The sequence below is a fragment of the Myotis nattereri genome (assembly GCF_964212035.1).
Source record: "Myotis nattereri genome assembly, chromosome: 5".
NCBI lineage: Eukaryota > Metazoa > Chordata > Mammalia > Chiroptera > Vespertilionidae > Myotis > Myotis nattereri.
Window position 1 is genome coordinate 71,176,702 of NC_138080.1, and position 18,420 is coordinate 71,195,121.

The 18,420-nt window shown below is 39.1% G+C and overlaps 1 protein-coding gene across 1 annotated transcript in view; it reads right to left on the reverse strand.

The window, feature by feature from the left end:
• Positions 1–18,420, reverse strand: part of AFG2A (AFG2 AAA ATPase homolog A) — a gene marked incomplete at its 5' end in the record, with an annotated part of 266,725 nt that overhangs the window by 131,859 nt on the left and 116,446 nt on the right. The gene's annotated exons all lie outside the window — the stretch shown is intronic.

Genomic DNA, 18,420 nt, shown 5'->3' on the forward strand with positions numbered 1-18,420 from the left:
CTAATTCTTTAGGAATAAGACAATGATTGCTAGTAAAGAAAGAAAGGAAATGCAATAAGAAAGTTGCCAAACTCAAAGGATTTTTAGATCTTTTAGCTCTATATAGCTGGCGATCATCTGTTTCATAGAAATCAAGTTATTGTTTGTCTTTTTTTATCTTTTACTTTTTTTTGTTAATCCTTACCCGATGATATTTTTCCACTGATTTTTAGAGCTAGTGGGAGGGAGAGGGAGAGAAACAGAGAGAGAAACATCGCTGTGAGAGAGACACATCAATTGGTTTCCTTCAGCACACACCCCAACTGGAGCCAGGGATCAAGCCTGCAACCAAGATATGTGCCCTTGACCGGAATCAAACCCAGGACCCTTCAGTCCACGGGCTGACGCTCTATCCACTGAGCAAAACTGGCTAGGGGTGTTTGTCTTAACATTTGTAAAATATGTTTCTTTTCCCACCATAAAGGACTATAATATTATCAAACCTGAAAGAGAAAAAGACTATTAAAAATTCTAAAATTATACCTTTTAATACTTCATGGTAATAATAGGAACACATTAGGTGATTAATATGAAGAGCATCTCCATTTTGATGGTAAGGTTTGTATTTGATAAAAATTAGAGTTCTTTAATCTCTCTATATATTCAACTCTAATATCCTAGGAAAAATGTATTTTGTTGTTATTATTCACTAATAATCTAAAATATGGTTTCTAGTCTATGAGCTGCAGACTTCTGTGATTGCAGACCCCAGATAAATACCCAGTATTATCTAAGAAATGAACAAATGACATGTGCATATTTTTTAAATATATGTATATGATGCTGTGATTGCAATGATAGAAAATCATTTAAAAACGTTACACAGTCCTCAGTAGTTAATTTTTTTCCATAAAATATTGCTTCAATTACATTGAGGAAATTTAACTGCAATTATGTGGGAATCCACAAATTGTTTGGATGCCAAAAACTAGTTCCACAAACTCAAATAAGTTAAAATTTGCAGCAATAAATTTCTAATGTGCTATTTTAAGTACTGAAGATACCTTATGGAAGATGGGAAAAAATACATTTTTATAACTAAATTAGAATACCCAAAGATATGAGAATAATTACACTTGGAAATCATGTGCTTACAAAAGGAAGAGATTTGCATAAGCACTACTATTGTCTGCAGTAAAATAAAGGCAGTTGCGTTGCAGTCAAAACCCTAAGACCAAAAACCCAGCTCTACCACTTACTAGTTGTGTGGCCTTGGACAAATAAAACTACTTGCACCTCAGTTTTCTCATCTATATCAATAATCTCATACTGAATTTAGAAAACAGTTTCAAGAGGGGAGAAATGAATATAAAGTTATTTTCTACATATAGGTGTACACTGTAGGCTGAAAGTAGTACAGAATAAAAAAAATAATTAAAGGATGGGTACTGAAAAGATTAAGTGAAGAAGAGGGGGTTAAAGAGTAAGGAAGGTTGCCTTCTACGGCACACACCTAAGCTCCTCAAATATTCATATTTGTAATTTTCTTGACTAAGATAGTTGTAAGGTTTCTACACTTCATTTTAAAGGATAAATTATTAACTACAAGTAGACTTTGAAAAGTTAGGTGTGAATAGTGTAATTACTAGAGCAATTAACTAAAAAACATACAAAAATATAATATTAAAGGCATTAGATGAATTGAAATGGAGTAATGAAAAATATGCTAATAATTCACAAGATGGCAGAAAAACACAGAAAAATGAAAAGAGGGACAAACAGAAAAGCAATTAAATCACAGAACTAAAACCAAACATACTGACAATTATACTAAATGTATATGGTATAAAAACAACAAAAAACCCAAGATTCTCAAATTATATGACAAATAAGAACCAACTAAATGCTATCTATATGAAACTCAAATGAGATAAAATAATAGACACGTTAAAATTAAGTAACAGACATGTTAAAATTAAATCATGCAAACACTACCCAAAGAAAAGTGAGATTATTATAATATCTGACTAAGTTAGACTTTAGAATATGGAGAATTACCAGGACTGCAAGAGGCAGTAAACCATGATAAATATATATGCACCTAAGAAAAGAGTATCAAAATACATGAAACAAAAACTGAGAGAAAAATAGATAAATCCACAATTATACTTGAGAACTTCAATATTTCTCTCTCAAGAATAGACCAAATAAAAATCCAGTAAGAATACAGAAGACACAATCTACACAATTGACCAAAGTGCCCTAAATGACATCTATGACTCTATACCCAACAACAGCAGAATACATTCTTTTAAAGAACACCTTTAGAGATATCTGTACCATTTCAAGAAAGGTTTCAAATGAATAATCTAAGTTTCCACCATAGGGGAATAAGAACAGCAAACAATATCCGAAAGAAGCAAAAAGGAAGAAACATAAAACAGAGAATTAATTTTTTTTAAGCAGCAATAAAGAAATTCAATGCAACCACAACCTTTGAAAATAGCAATAAAATTGATAAAACTCTCCAAAGACTAACAAGTGAAAAGAGAAAACACAAAATTTTCTTATCAATAAGAAAAGAGGAGATTTCACTCTGACTCCCACAGACACTAAAAGAAAAAACAATGAACAACTCTATGGGTATAAATTTGACAACTTAGATGAAATTAACCAAATTCCTTGAAAGACATTAGCTTACAAAACTTTATTAGGAGAAAATATATAACCAGAATAGTCTATTATCATAAGTACTAGAAGCCCAGTGCACTAAATTCTTGCATGGAGGGGAGGGGGTCCCTCAGCCCAGCCTGCACCCACTCCTATCGGGGACACCCCTCTCACAATCTGGGACTGCTGGCTCCTAACCACTCATCTGCCTGCCTGCCTGATCGCCCCTAACTGCCTCTGCTTGCCTGCCTGATCACCCCTAACTGCCCTCCCTTGCTGTCCTGATATCGCCCCCAACTGCCCTCCCCTGCCAGCCTGGTTGCCCCTAACTGCTCACCCCTGCTGGCCTGAAATCGCCCCCAACAGCCCTCCCCTGCCAGCCTGATCTCACCCCTAACTATTCTCCCCTGATGGCCTGATCGCCCCTAACTGCCCTCCCCTGCTGGTCTGATCTTGCCCACAACTGCCCTCCCCTGCCAGTCTGATCTCACCCCCAATTGCCCTTCCCTGCCAGCCTGATTGCCCTTAACTGCCTCTGCCTCCCTGATCTCCCCTAACTGCCCTCCCCCCCTTCCAGCCTGATCTTGCTCCCAACTGCCCTCCCCTACAGGTCTAATCTCACCCCTAACTTCCCTCCTCTCCCAGCCAATTTGGTTCTGATTGGTCAGTTTCTATGCCAGTCAGCATCTCTGGGCCTATCAACAGGACCTAATCAGGAATGCAGGGCTGATCAGCAGCCCCAGTGGAGGCCTGGAGAGAAATGGAGGTGTGGCTGTTGGCCAGGCTGGGAGAGAAAGAGAGGCAAGTTCTGATCAATGGCTACAACAGAGGCTACAGATCGGACCCTGCCTCTCTCTCTCTGCAGGCCTCTCTCCAGGCCTGATTCGCAGCCTCCTAGGCAGTCAGTGCTGGGTCGGGGCGCCCACAGCGGCCCTAGTCAGTGCTGGGTTGCTATGACTTCCGGTCTGGTCAAGCCTTCGGTCGTTAGGACCCTGGCTCTTTATTATATAAACTAGAGGCCCGGTGCACAAAAATTTGTGCACTTGGGGGGAGGGGGGGTTCCCTCAGCCCAGCCTGTGCCCTCTCGCAGTCTGGGACCCCTCCGGAGATAACGATCTGCTGGCTTGGGCCTGCTCCCGGGTGGCAGAGGGCAGGCCCAATCCCTAGGTGCAGCCCCTGGTTGGGCTCAGAGCAGGGCCGATTGGGGAATTGGGGCGCCGCCCCCTGTCATGCACAGAGCAGGGTGGATCGGGAGGTTGCGATGCCACCCTCAGTCACGCTCAGGGTAGGGCTGATTGGGGGGTTGAGGCACCGCCCCCTGTCACACTCAAGGCAGGGTCGATGGGGAGGTTGCGGCGCCACCTCGTCACGCACAGAGCAAGGCCAATCAGGGGGTTGGGGTGCTGCCCCCTGTCACGCACAGAGCAGGGCCCATCAGGGGGTTGGGGCGTCGCCCCCTGTCACGCACAGAGCAGGGCCAATCAGGGGGTTGGGGCGCTGCCCAGTCACACACAGAGCATGGCCCATCAGGGGGTTGGGGCGCCGCCCCCTGTCACGCACAGAGCAGGGCCCATCAGGGGGTTGGGGAGCTCCCCCCTGTCACACACAGAGCAGGGTGGATCAGGGGGTTGGGGCGCCGCCCTCTATCACCCACAGAGCAGGGCCGATCAGGGGGTTGGGGCGCCGCCACTCTCACACTCAGGGCAGGGCCGATGGGGAGGTTATGGCTCTACCCCGTCACACACAGAGCAGGGCCCGTGGGGGGGTGGGGGGGTTGGGGCGCTGCACCCTGTCACACACAGAGCCGCAGGGCGATCAGGGGGTTTGGGCGCTGCCCCCTATCACACTGATTCCAGTGCCGGGAGGCCTCTTAGCTCCGCTGATCCCGGTGCTGTGAGGCCTCTCGGCTCTGCTGATCCCAGTGCTGGGAGGCATATTACCCTTTTACTATATAGGATAGAGGCCTGGTGCACGGGTGGGGCTGGCTGGTTTGCCCTGAAGGGTGTCCTGGATCAGGATGGGGGTCCCCACTGGGGTGCCTGGCCAATCTGGGTGAGGGGATGATGGCTGTTTGCAGCTGGTCACACACCCTTCAGGGTGGGGGTCCCTGCTGGGGTGCCTGGCCAGTCTGGGTGAGGGGCTGAGGGCTGTTTTCAGGCTGGCGGGTGACTGAAGCTCCCAACCGCTCCTTTTTTTCTTTTTCTTTTTATTCTGGGCCAGCTTTAGCTCTGGCTCCAGCTCTGAGGTATATATCCAAAATAACTGGAAGCAGGATCTCAGAAATATTAAAGTCCAATCATTAAAAAGGACAGTTATGTTCATAAAAACACTATTCATAATAACCAAGAAGTGAAAGCAACCCAGGTATCCACTGGCAAAGAGAAAAGCATAATGCAGTATATACATACATTAGAATACTACTCTGCCTTTAAAAGGAAAGAAATTAGAATACATACTATAATACACATGAGACTTGAGGACATTATGCTAAGTGAGCCCAGCCAGCGAGTAAAATAAGCCAGTCACAAAAAGACAAATACTGTGTTGGTCACCTTTCGTAACCTGTCTATATCTCAGTTTCTCATATATAGCATCAAGTATGATCACTGTATTTACCTCAAAAGTTAAGAAGATTTAGTGATTAAAATACTTGGAGCAAAACTTATATTTAGGATATGATGAATTTGAAATGCCTTTGACATCTCTTAAGTAGGCAGTTCATTGAAGAGATCAGAGCAATAGTCTAAGCTGAATCAAGTGCAGTCATGTGACACCTGAAGTCATGGATGTGAATGAGATTGCCCATGGAGACAAAAGAAAAAAAGAGGGGTGCTAGCACCCAACCTTGATGAACCCAACACTTTATGGATAGGCAGAGCAGAATAAATATGTAAAGAAACCAAGAGGAAACAGAAATAAAATAAAAACTGGAAACAAAGAAAATGATTCAAAGAGGAAGGAGTGGGCAATGACAATGAGTAAAGCTAACAACACACAAGACTGCTAGTTTTTCTCTTTTTCCTTTAGCAACAAAACCCCTCAATTCAAGCTGCACAGCCAGCCAACCAAAATAGAAAATATATTTATTTTGGGTATGAAGCTAAGAAGGATCATATGGATGTAAATGATACTTATAGGTTATGTCCTTAAAGTGAGAGAGTGAGCTCTCTTTCCTCATCTTCTCATCCCCTTTTACCTGAATGAGAACCCAACTAATGGAACAGTGAGTTATTTTTCCCATGTGGCCTAAGGGATGGTACAGCTGCAAGATAGAAGGAATCTGAGTTTCTAACACCATGGAATCATTGTAGCAGTTGGTGGCTCTGCTGTCTTAAATTATTTCCTTTAAAAGGCTCTTACTTGAAGATGCAGTAGCCTTAGTATTTCAGAATTCATCACAGCAGATTTATGAGAAGGGGTATATAAGAAGAATAATGTCAACATATTTTTAAATAAATGGTACAACATATACATTAATGGCAACAATTATCTGATCATACTTTTCTACAACTTGAAAGTAATCAATGGGTATTTAAACCTTGTATTTGGAAATTCTTACAGGTGATTCTGTTTTGCTGGGTTCAAATTACACAATTGATTTTTATATATTTTACTAACTTACATTAAATAATAAAATAACATAAAAACTCCAAATCTGGCAGGTAGTTGTTGCCGAGTGGTTAAGGCGATAGACTTGAAAAACTCCAAATCTAACTTTAAAAGAATATAATCTGTGTTCTAAAAACAATCTCCAAATTACTTCTTTACAGGAAATTTTGGAAACCCTGCATCTTTCAAGCCTGAAGAGAACTATCAAAAGCTGGATGCAAGTATCAAAAAAGATTTAAGCTATGAGAACAAAATAATAATTATTTACTAAATCTGTTTCTATGTTAACCTCTGATGTTTCTACCAACAATTTCCAGCAAACTATCAGGAAGATGCTTCTTTCTCAGACACAATGTGTTTTTTTCTGACTAGCTGCATTTGTGAACTAAATGCATTCAAAGTTAATAAACGGAAGGAAAAGCAAATACAGAGCTGGTCATTTTAAAATTAAATTCTTAAAAGGTTTAGGGCTATCATTTGTGGAACACAAAGAGATTTCCTTCTCTTACAGCATTCCAGGACATCACTCTTTCCTGCCTACCAGCAGACAAGATTATACTTGTCTGGAATGTCAGTGAAGTATTTATACAAAGGCAGTTTTTCAGAGTCTTCTTACTGTGAATACAAAACAGGAAATACAGTAATACCATCAGCATATTTAAACATTGTTTAGTATAAACTGTGTTTCTCCCTTAATAAGTACTAGGTTAACCTCCAAGAGGAGGAGGTGAAAATGAGCAGGTCAATAAACACATGGCACTAGTTGTTTGCAGCCAGCCAGAGGAAAGGTTCAGAAAAAAAAACTCAATAAAACTTAAAGAATTTGCCAAACTACATTTCAATGTTATACATCCACCTCTAATAAAAACTCATTTTTCTCAAAATCACAGGGCAAATAAAAGTTTTATAAAAGTTAATAATTTTATTGAATATAAAAACAGCCTAATAATAAGTTAATTGAATTGAAATTCTGATTCTGGGGCAGGAAAAACAAATTTCTATGTAAAGTGGTCATTCATCAAAAACACCAAATAAAGCAAATTTTTCCTTTTTTTTCACTTAAAAAAATCTCATTTACCTTCCATGGATTAACAGATTAATACAATTCTACAAACCTACTTAGGGAAGAGTTTTGAAAATTATTTACAAATAGATTATAAAGTACAGCTGGTATTCTAATTTCAGACATAAGTCTAATTTCCCATAAGATAGAATGAATGCACTTGGGTTTGACTGCCCCCTGCTGATGTGAGATTTCTAAAACTACACAGGTTGCCTAGATAAAATTGTGATGTTATTTTTTTAAAACTGTTTCTACCCAGAAATTGGTTTCAATTTCTTCGTGAAAACCAAGGACATTTAACTGTTTAACCTTTGTGTCTTATTTTCACTCAATGGGAATATGTTTGTGGAATATCTACAGTATTACCTGGTGCATATCAAAAATATTTCATTTCTCTGACCTCAAAATACTTACATGTTATTAGATAGGAAAAATCTGGAAAAGAATAAAGTGTTAGAGAAAATAAAAAACTAAGCTACGTGGTACTGAGGAGAAGCAAACTAGAGAAAACTAAGGCCAACTTAGTTTAAAAACCAACTTAATGGAAATGGCTGTGAAGACTGGGACAGCTGAGAAAAGCAATGAGGATGAGGTTAGACAAAGAGGAATGAGATAAAATAAGCACATGCCTGGAGGAAATGATGACACAGCATGGGAAGAACATGTGACACCAGAAGACTTAACTGCCAGTTTAAATAGATAAATGTTGAGTGAAAACAGAAAATAATGGTGAGAGATTGGGGCCCAACTTTTTTAAACTAAAAAAGCCATAATAAAGAGCAGGACTTGAGGTAAACAATAGGGAACAGGAAAGGTTCCTTAGCAGTACAATCATCTGGGTAAAGACATTCCTTTAGAAAGAGTACTGTGAAGTAGAAGATGAAACGGAGAAAAAAGAGAATGGAGGCACAGAAACTGGGTAAGGGGATAACTAGTAATCCAGGGAAAGAATTGAACCAGAATGGAAGCAATGGAAATGAGAAAGAAAAATAAAATGGAGATACATTTTGGGTGAAAAAAAAACTGGGTGCCTGGCAGATTCAGAATTTTGTGCAGTTCTTATGCCATATTGATTATTAAATACAATTGACAAATAAGGAACAGTGGCCAAAGTGTTAACAGAAGGGGAAACTATGGTATCATGGCAGCTAAAGGGGTACAGATTTCAAGAATACTTGGGTAGTCAGCAGAATCAAATCTGTGAATTCAAGACAAAGAACCCTAGGAAGTCATTAGATTTTTTTGGTTCCATAACAATTTTTTGACATAAATTTAGATATATTTCTAGATCTGTGAAATATGTATGTCATTGGTATTTTAATAGGGACTGTACTGAATCTGTAGATTGCTTTGTGTAGTATGGACATTTTAATGATGTTAATTCTTCCAATCCATGAATATGGTATATGCTTCCACTTGTTTGTATCTACCTCTATTTTCCTTTATCAAAGTCCTATAGTTTTCTGAGTACAGGTCTTTTACATCCCTAGTTAAGTTTATTCCTAGGTATCTTATGCTTTTTGTTGCAATAGTAAACGGGACTGTCTTTTTAGTTTCTCTTTCTGAGAGTTCATTATTCATGTATAAAATGCCATCTATTTCTGGATATTATTTTGTATCCTGATACTTTGCCGAATTTATAAAATCTAGCAGTTTTTTGGTGGAGTCTTTAGGATTTTTCTATGTACAATATCATGTCATCTTCGAATAATGACAGTTTTACTTCCTCCTTTCCAGTTTGGATGCCTTTTATTTCTTCTTTTCTGATTGCTGTGGCTAGGATTTCCAGTCCTATGTTGAATACGAGTGGTGAAAAAGGATATTCCTGTCTTGTATCTGATCTTAAAGGAAACTCATTTAGTTTTTGCCCATTGCGCATGACGTTGACTGTAGGTTTGTCATATATGAGCTTTATTATGTTGAGGTCACTGGTGACCTTCACAAGGTCACTTTTAGCAAAGTAGTACACTCAAGAGGAAACAGAGAGCTGAAAATGTTTTAAATTGAGATGAGATATAGAAATTAAGTGGAGTAATTCACTTTAGGGGGAACATGTCTGTCTCCCAGCAGAGGAAAAGAGGATCACGTAAATAATAGGGCAGAGCTATGTTTAGTTAAAGATGGGGATACACAGGAAGTTCATGGCAAATGGTCTCAATTTATCTCTACAAATCAGTTTCCAAGCTCATTTCTCAAAAAAAAAAAAAAAGATAGATTAATATTTACAAAAAACTTGGAAAATATTTGATATCACTTTTCTAGCCAGGAGTCCAGTTTCTACTGGAGATGTCCAGTCTCTAGGGATGGCTTCATCTCGCCAATGTTTCTCATTTTCTATAGCTGTCTAGAAAACTCTGTGTGCTATTTCATAACAAAGTTCAAAGCTGACCCACCACTGACACCACTTCCTACACATATAAGAAGTCTTTCCAAGTATGGTTTATGTGAAGACATCTGGAATTAAGCATGGAATTCAAGAATAGACCATATTCACATGTCATAAGTAAATGTGGTCATGGTAAGACTTCTTGGAAAAGTCATGTGTACCCTAAAATAGAACAGTAGCTTGTTTTAGAATCATCCAACAAAACCATGATAAATTATATTTTATGCTACATTTTCTTTGCAAAGGCATTTCTGTTGAAATGTAATACTTAAAGTTAGATTTCAATTAACTCATTTGCTTAAAGAGCAGACCATTTGTAATGCTTCTGCCCAAGTTCACTATCTTGTATCACTATATTGTCAGTTTTTTAAAATAAATATAAAAAATGAAGTTTCCTCTCAAAACTCATATTCCCAAAATAATGAAATAAACACCAAGATGTGCAGAGTTCCAATAAGAACATTTTATGCTTATTGGAGAGTACACCAGCTATTTTGAGACAAAGGCCTGATTCTGCCTCAGGACTGAATCTTCAAATACAAAATTAAATTGATATGAGACGTTAACACTAATAGACATTTCCTAGGAAAGATTTAAAATCAACAAGAACTAGTAAGTACTTGTAGAATGAATAAAAGTGCTCTACTGATTATATGTCTATACAACAAACCAAACTAAATTCCCTTTAAGGTTACACAGAAAGGAATCTAATAACAACGTTTTTCCTGTTAAATTGAAAAAAATACATAATTTATTAAGTATAATAATAGAAAAAGACAGACCATTCTTTTCTTCTTTAAATATTATCCTCTGTGACTTTATATAAATTAACATATTTTATACAATAGTTATATTTTAGGTATTTTAAATATCTTTTGGCAAAATGGAATTTTCTAAGGCAGCTGCCTTTTGAAAAACAAATATAAGTTCCTCTGATAAAAGATTTCCCTGAAATAAAATTAAAGAAGAAAAAAAGAAAGCAACTGATTTTCAGAAAGTAAAATATTCATGATAAAACAACAGGAATGACAATTTTAAAAAAGGAATACAAAGCAGGTTCTAATGTACAATGCTGCAGGCCACACCTGGATGAAGAGTAGAAGTGAGAGAGGAACCAAGATGGCGACAGAGGTAAACACCTGTACTTGCTGCCTCTCACAACCACATCAAAACTACAACTAAAAGACAAAACGAATAGCATCCAGAACCACGGGAAGGCTGGCTGAGTGGAAGTTCTACAACTAGAAGGAAAGAGAAAAGCACATTGAGACTGGTAGGAGGTGCAGAAGTGCGGAGGTACAAAGGTGCTGCTGTTTTTTTCAATCGGGAGGGAGATACAAGATTTGATTGCTCTGAACTCCAGTTCCAGGCAAGACTCTGGGGACCTAGACTCATATGAGGAGAAACTGGACTATCTGATATCGGGACAGGAATGTGGGGGCGGCTTTCTCTAAGAGGTGCTCGCAGCTATCGTTGTTCCTGCACTGGGTCACAGGACAGAGACCCAGGGACCTCTCCAAGGCAAGGCTGACTGGCAGCCATTGCTGTTTGCTCCGCCCTGGTGATTCCCTGAGACCCCGCCTCACCCAATTTACAACCCCACCCAAGCTATGCACAGAGGCTTTTGCATATGGCCTGTCCTTTTGCAATCTAAAACCTAATAAACTGCAGCTGGGTCAGAGAGCTCCAAAGCTCCCAAAAGAAGGCCTAAGGCTCATCAGCAGCATGCATTGCTTCACAGCTGGGCCTCATCTGGGCACTTCCAAACCACAAACAAAGAGGAGGAATCTGCAGAGCTCTCTGTAGGTACTGCTGGGTGGCCTCAGGCAGTGGCTGACTTTGCACCTACTTGGAAATCCAAGAGCCAGTGTACCCAGTGGTCAGTGTGAGACCATACCAGATTACAACTCTTGACATCCATAAGAGACACACTCAAAGGGCAGACAATGAGCACCAAAGCTCCACTGAAGCAAGTCCTGCCCCATAGGGTGTCTCCAGCACAGAAATTCTCCCATTGTAGACACTGCTGGTACTCACAGCCAATTGGCCTGGAGGTCAATTCCTCCCAGTGATACCAACAGCAATCAAGGCTTAACTATAACAAGACTGTGCACACAGCCCACAAAGGGGTGCACTAAGAGTGTCCTCCTCAGGTAATTAGGGAGGCTGAGCCACTGGGCCCTATAGGACACCTAACACAGAAAACCACTCTATCAACACAAGGAAGCAGCCAAAATGCGGAGACATAGAAACATGTCACAAATGAAAGAAATGGATGAAAGCAAACTAAGGGATATAGAGTTCAAAAACATGGTTATAAGGCTACTCAAGAATCTTCTAGAAACCTCCAAGAAATTTAGTGAGACCCTCAAGGATGTGAAAAAGGACCAAGCAGAAATTAAGCATATACTGACTGAAATAAAAAATAATATACAGAGATCCAACAGCAGATGAGAGGATCCCAAGAATCAACTCAAAGATTTGAAATACGAAGAAGCAAAAAACACCCAACTGGAAAAGCAAAATGAAAAAAGAATCCAAAAACATGAAGATAGTGTAAGGAGCCTCTGGGACAACTTCAAGCGTACCAACATCAGAATTATGGGGTGCCAGAAGAAGAGAGAGCAATATATTGAAAACATATTTGAAGAAATAATGACAGAAAACTTCCCCTACTGGTGAAAGAAATAAACTTACAAGTCCAGGAAGCGCAGAGAAACCCAAACAAAAGGAATCCAAAGAGGACCACACCAAGACACATCATAATTAAAATGCCAAGGGCAAAAGACAAAGAGAGAATCTTAAAAGCAGCAAGAGAAAAACAGTTAGTTTCCTACAAGGGAGTACTCATATGACTGTCGGCTGATTTCTCAACAGAAACTATGCAGGCCAGAAGGGAGTGGCAAGAAATATTCAAAGTGATGAATACCAAGAACCTACAACCAAGATTACTTTATCCAGCAAAGCTAACATTCAGAATTGAAGGTCAGATAAAGAGCTTCACAGAAAAGAAAAAGCTAAAGGAGTTCATCACCACCAAACCAGTATTATATGAAACGCTGAAGGGTATTCTTTAAGAAGAGGAAGAAGAAGGTAAAGATAAAAATTATGCACAAAGTGACAACAAATACATATCTATCAACAAGTGAATCTAAAAATCAAGTGAATAAAAAATCTGCGAATAGAATAAACTGGTGAATATAATAGAATCAGGGGCATAGAAAGAGAGTGGACTGACAATTTTTGGGGCGAAAGGGGTGTGGGGATACGGGAAGAGACTGGATAAAAATCGTACACCTATGGACGAGGACAGTGGGGGGGGGGGAAGGGCATGGGGTGGGGTGGGGTGGGAACTGGGTGGAGGGGAGCTATGGCTGGGGTGGGGAGAAGAGGAACAACTGTAATAATCTGAACAATAAAGATTTTTTTAAAAAAAGAGTAGAGGTGATTTCAAAATACAACTCACAACCAAATAAGCTGACTAACAAATGTGTAATTAAAAAAGATGACATGGCCCCAGCCGGTGATCTCAATGGTTAGAGTATTAGCCCACAAAATAAAAGCTTACGGGTTTGATTCCTGGTCAAGGGAATGTACCTTAGGAGCAGGTTCAATCCCCAGCGCTAGAAGGGGTGCATGCAGGAGGCAACCAATCGATGTTTCTCTCTCTCCCCCATCCTCAATTTCTCCCTACTTCCCACTCTCTCTCTCTCTCTAAAAAAAAAAAGAAAAAAAAAGCAATGGGAAAAATATCCTTGAATGAGGATTAACAAAAACAAACAAAATAAAATGACATGGCCAAAATAATAGCTTTATACTCTATGCATTAAAGGTTATCAATATAAATGCAAAGAAAGAACAGTTTACCAATACTTCAAAATCTTTCTTTCTAATATTTTACTGCGTTAGACATTAACAGTAGCAGTACTGTGTCCAGAGGAGCATAGTTAGAACAAATATATGTATCTCTGAGAAAATATAGCTGTCTCATCAACATATCCTGAGGAAATAGCTACCCAATTTACTAAATATTATCATGTTCACTAAAACAGGTTCATGTTAAACTTAAAGACTGGAAGTAGAGGGTGTGAAATGAGGCAACAAAACAACAAACAAAAAACCAAGTAGGCAGTTGGGAGAATACAATGGGCCCTGGCCAGGAATGAAAGAGAGGGTGATGGCAGCCCCGAGTGTGACAAAGCTAGTTTAAAATAAAAATCAAATTTTCCCTCTACAAAGTTTTGTAAACAATCAACCTTGAATATATACTCCTCTTTTAAGAATTCAGAAGTTAACAGTTCATTATACTCCAAGGAGACACAAAAAGGTCTGTGAAATTTGACTCATTTAAAATTGTCTACTTGGATAAAGGTTACATGCCAGAGGCTAAGACCAACAGTGGGTAGCATATTAATGAGATATTCAGCAAGGCTAAAAATCAGCATAATATTGCCCTGCTGTTGGCCAAATAGCTCAAGGCAATCCCCTAACCTGATAATCCTTTTACTGTTTACCAAACTTTACCTTTTATATGCCTGTATGCATTCCTAAACAGAAAATGTATATTCAAGTGAATAAAAGCAATGGGACCGAGAAGTCAGGGACCCTTTCCACTAGAGAAAGGTTTCTGCATGGCCCCCCATGCCTTCTAAATTCATATTTATTGTCTAGTGCATTCGTTTGTGCGTGGCCCCTTCTCTAGATCCTGAATCCTCACAGTAAAAGGTTGCGCAGTTACAGAACAAAATATCTGGAATCTGATGACAAAGTAAATAGCAGTGAGGAGGTACATGGATATGGCAAATTCATGATGATACACGGGAGAAAATGAAGTTTAGAAAACACTCAACTAGCTGTAGTTTTTTTTTGTTTGTTTGTTTTTTCCGAAAAGAGAATAAGTAGCTGGCTGGGCAAGAGTATAATACAGAGATGTCTAGCCCAGTATGGCACTCATGTTAAGCAGATTGGTTAGAACTTAAAACTGAGGTTTCCTTTAAGCCACTGCTCTTTCAATTTAATCACAGAGGAAGTATCACAAAAGTCTTAATTTCTAATACATGACTGTGCCAGCCATGGCAGGCTCACTATCCCTGGTTGATAAGATTACCCTCTGCAATGCTGTCTCTTCCTCTTCCTTGCCGAACCTTTGCTCTGGGACAGAGTGTTGATTTCTGGTGTTCTGAGTGCAAACCCAGAATCAGCAGTCTGTCCCATGCTACTGCTTTTCCTTTTTCTCTGCCATGCACTAATATTTACTGAGCACTTAATATGGTCAGACACCCTAATAAGCACAACGACATATTAGTGAACAAAACAATGAAAAAATCCTGAATCAAAAATTACAGCACTACTAGAGGCCTGGTGCATGGATTTGTGCCCCAATGGGGTCCCTCGGCCTGGCCTGCAGGTATGGGGCCAAAACCGGCTCTCCAAAATCCCCCAAGGGGTCCTGGATTGCGAGAGGATGAAGGCCATGTCAAGGAACCCCACCGGTGCACTATTGGGGCTGGGGAGGGACCACAGGAGGACTCCAGGGCCTGTTCGGCCCATCTCGCCCAGTCCCAATCAGCCGGACCCCAGCAGCAAGCTAACGTACTGGTCAGAGCATCTTCCCCCTGGTGGTCAGTGTGTGTCATAGTGACTGGTCAAACGGTCAAACACTTAGCATATTAGACTTTTATTATATAGAATTGTTTAAAAATTAAAATAATGCAAGGTAAATAAATATTATATGAACCAATAAAAAATGATTGTTAAAAGTACAATACTATTTCTGAGAAAACCATGCCAAATGCTCAGGGATATTCAATAAAGGTGAATAACTAAAGTAACTATTAATTTGGTGTAAGGAGAACATCAGTTAAAAAAAAAAATGGGGACACTGAGGGTACTCTAAGGTCTCACCCTATAAAAGACAACTTTTATTTTATTTTAAATATATTTTTATTGATTTCAGAGAGGGAGGGAGATAAAACATCAATGATGAGAGAGAATCATTGATCGGCTGCCTCCTACGCTCCCCCTACTAGGGATGGAGCCTGCAACCTGGGCAAGTGCCCTGACCAGGAATCAACTGTGACATCCTGGTTCATAGATTGACGCTCAACCACTGAGCCAAACCAGCCAGGGCTAAAAGCCAACATTTAAATCAGAACGATGAGGTTTAGAAAAGAGACATCATGGAACTCTAATCAGTAGACTATTTCCCAATAAATACATTTGCTCTAAAGCAAATAAATATCAAATTAATGGAAAATATTTTAATGATTCTTTATTTAACTGATTTTTTAAATTAATTACTAACTATTGGTACCAACCTAGAAATAGGGATATAGTTGAAATTACTGAGGAAAGGGCAAAATAGTAGAACCACTGTAAAAGGAAATAAGGCAGTATCTACCCAAACTACAAAGACTTTTAACACAACAACCCAATTTTCTAACAAACCTGCACATGTACCAAATGACGTCTGGACAATGTTAATCACTGAGGTACTACTAGTAATGGCAAAAGGCTGGCACCAGCCTAAGTGTCCATCAGTAGGGGACAATTTGTATGTAGTTCTGCACCCATGCAGCCCACATAAGAATGAGGAAAACACTCACATACTGCGAGGAACATCTCCAAGATACAGAGCTAAATGAACAAGCAACGTGCTAGGTGGTGTACAGAGTTCCCTACTTTCTGTATATTTGGGGAGGGGAAGGGGGAATGGGTATTGGAAACAATAAGTAAATATACATAATTTGCTTGTACTAGAAACAACATTAGAAGAAGAAAGAGACTAATAAAAATGAAGAGAGAAAATCAGGGTTGGGATGCAGGGGTGAGAGCAAGGTTTTACAATATGTATCTTTCTATACAGCTTTGATCTTTGAATTATGTAATATGTAATTACCTATTCAAAATATCACGTATTTCTTTAAAAATAAAATGTCTGAAGAATATACAGAATATAGGATAACATGAAATTTATTTGTTTGCTTTCTGTTATCAGTGAAATAATTTATTTTACACACCACAACATCTAAGAGATCATCAAACTGCATTTTTTACCTCTATCTGACAGCCAATTTCTTATCTGAATTTTCTCTATACTAACTTCATAACTCTAGCTGGTCCCTTAATTAAAGACAAAACAAAACAAAACCCCTAAAAAGACTTTTATTGGTGACAGAATGCAGATCTCCTATCTGTCTCCACCAAAGAGACACCTTGTTCTTAAACATGTAAACAAAGGTAGAGTGATCCACTATGATTTCTAATTCCAAGCTGCATTTTTTTTTTCACCCTCTCCGGCTTTATAGAAAGTATGACTTTTTCACAGCATGCATTCAGTTAATTAACAGGGTATGAATAGAAAGGCAGATAATTGTTTAAAAAATAAGATCCACTGCAATATTTTTAATGCAGTGAGATTAAGAAGACTAATTACATTTCATCCCCAATGTCTGTTTTTGTTTTAAAACAATGGATGAAATACTTTTAAATCTCTCTGAGGCTTTATGATCTACCCCAAGCAATGAACATCAATAGTGGTTATGGCTATACCCCGGATCAGCCGTGGGCAAACTACGGCCCGCCGGATCCGGCCCGTTTGAAATGAATAAAACTAAAAAAAAAAAAGACTGTACCCTTTTATGTAATGATGTTTACTTTGAATTTATATTAGTTCACACAAACACTCCACCCATGCTTTTGTTCCGGCCCTCCGGTCCAGTTTAAGAACCCATTGTGGCCCTCGAGTCAAAAAGTTTGCCCACCCCTGCCCTGGATCCTGGGCCAGGATCTGAAAACCTAAGTCTCAGGAAAGCAATGCAAACATTCTTTGTTAGTCTCTAATTTGTCTCTGCTAAGTCACTCGATGTGTTTGTATGTGTTTATCCATGTGTGGTTACATATACTTCCTTCTACTGCAAATTATTGTGATTGAGTGGACAATGATGACATGATAGAGGAACAAAAGCTCCAGCTGTGAAATGAACAAGAGAATGCAGCTGTCAGTTAAAGATTGAACAATTCTTTTAATTCTGAGAAAAGTTTAGTGTCGATGCAAATTACCAAATACAAATAGCCAAAACCCATCCGACAAGTTTAAAAAAAAACCACTTGACTTTCCAAATGTGTTAGACATTAAATAAATTGTAAAGGAAAAAAAATAAAAATACAAAATTCCTCATGTCCTTCTATGATGAAGTAGGATTGTTTTCCATTTCTCTGTATCATGAAATTACCATAAAATCTCCATGAACATTTTTGAAAGACTGCTTATCATCTACATAAATCCTCAAATCAATGTCTAAAACTGCTCTTCTCTAATTCATAATTCAAGCAAAACAAAATCTCCCTATAAAACACTATAAATGTCACATGGATACTCATTTGGAAAAACTCACATGAGGACAAAAATCTCAACCTCAACAGTGACTTTGGGGCTGGATAATATTTGACTGTGGGAGCTGCCCTATACAGGGCATGCAGCAGCACCCCTAACTCTACCCCTTGATGCCAGTACCATCACAACCCAAAATGTCTCCAGACATTGCCCATTTTTTCTTCTCAACTTTGACCAAGACGGCAAAATATAAACTTTTCAAATGAGACCCAGAGTTGGGGGTTGTGAGGAGCTAAATATAAAAACTAAAAATGAAATCCAGGCGATGAGCAATTTCATTACCGACACTCCTATTTGATTCATTAGCATAATCACTCT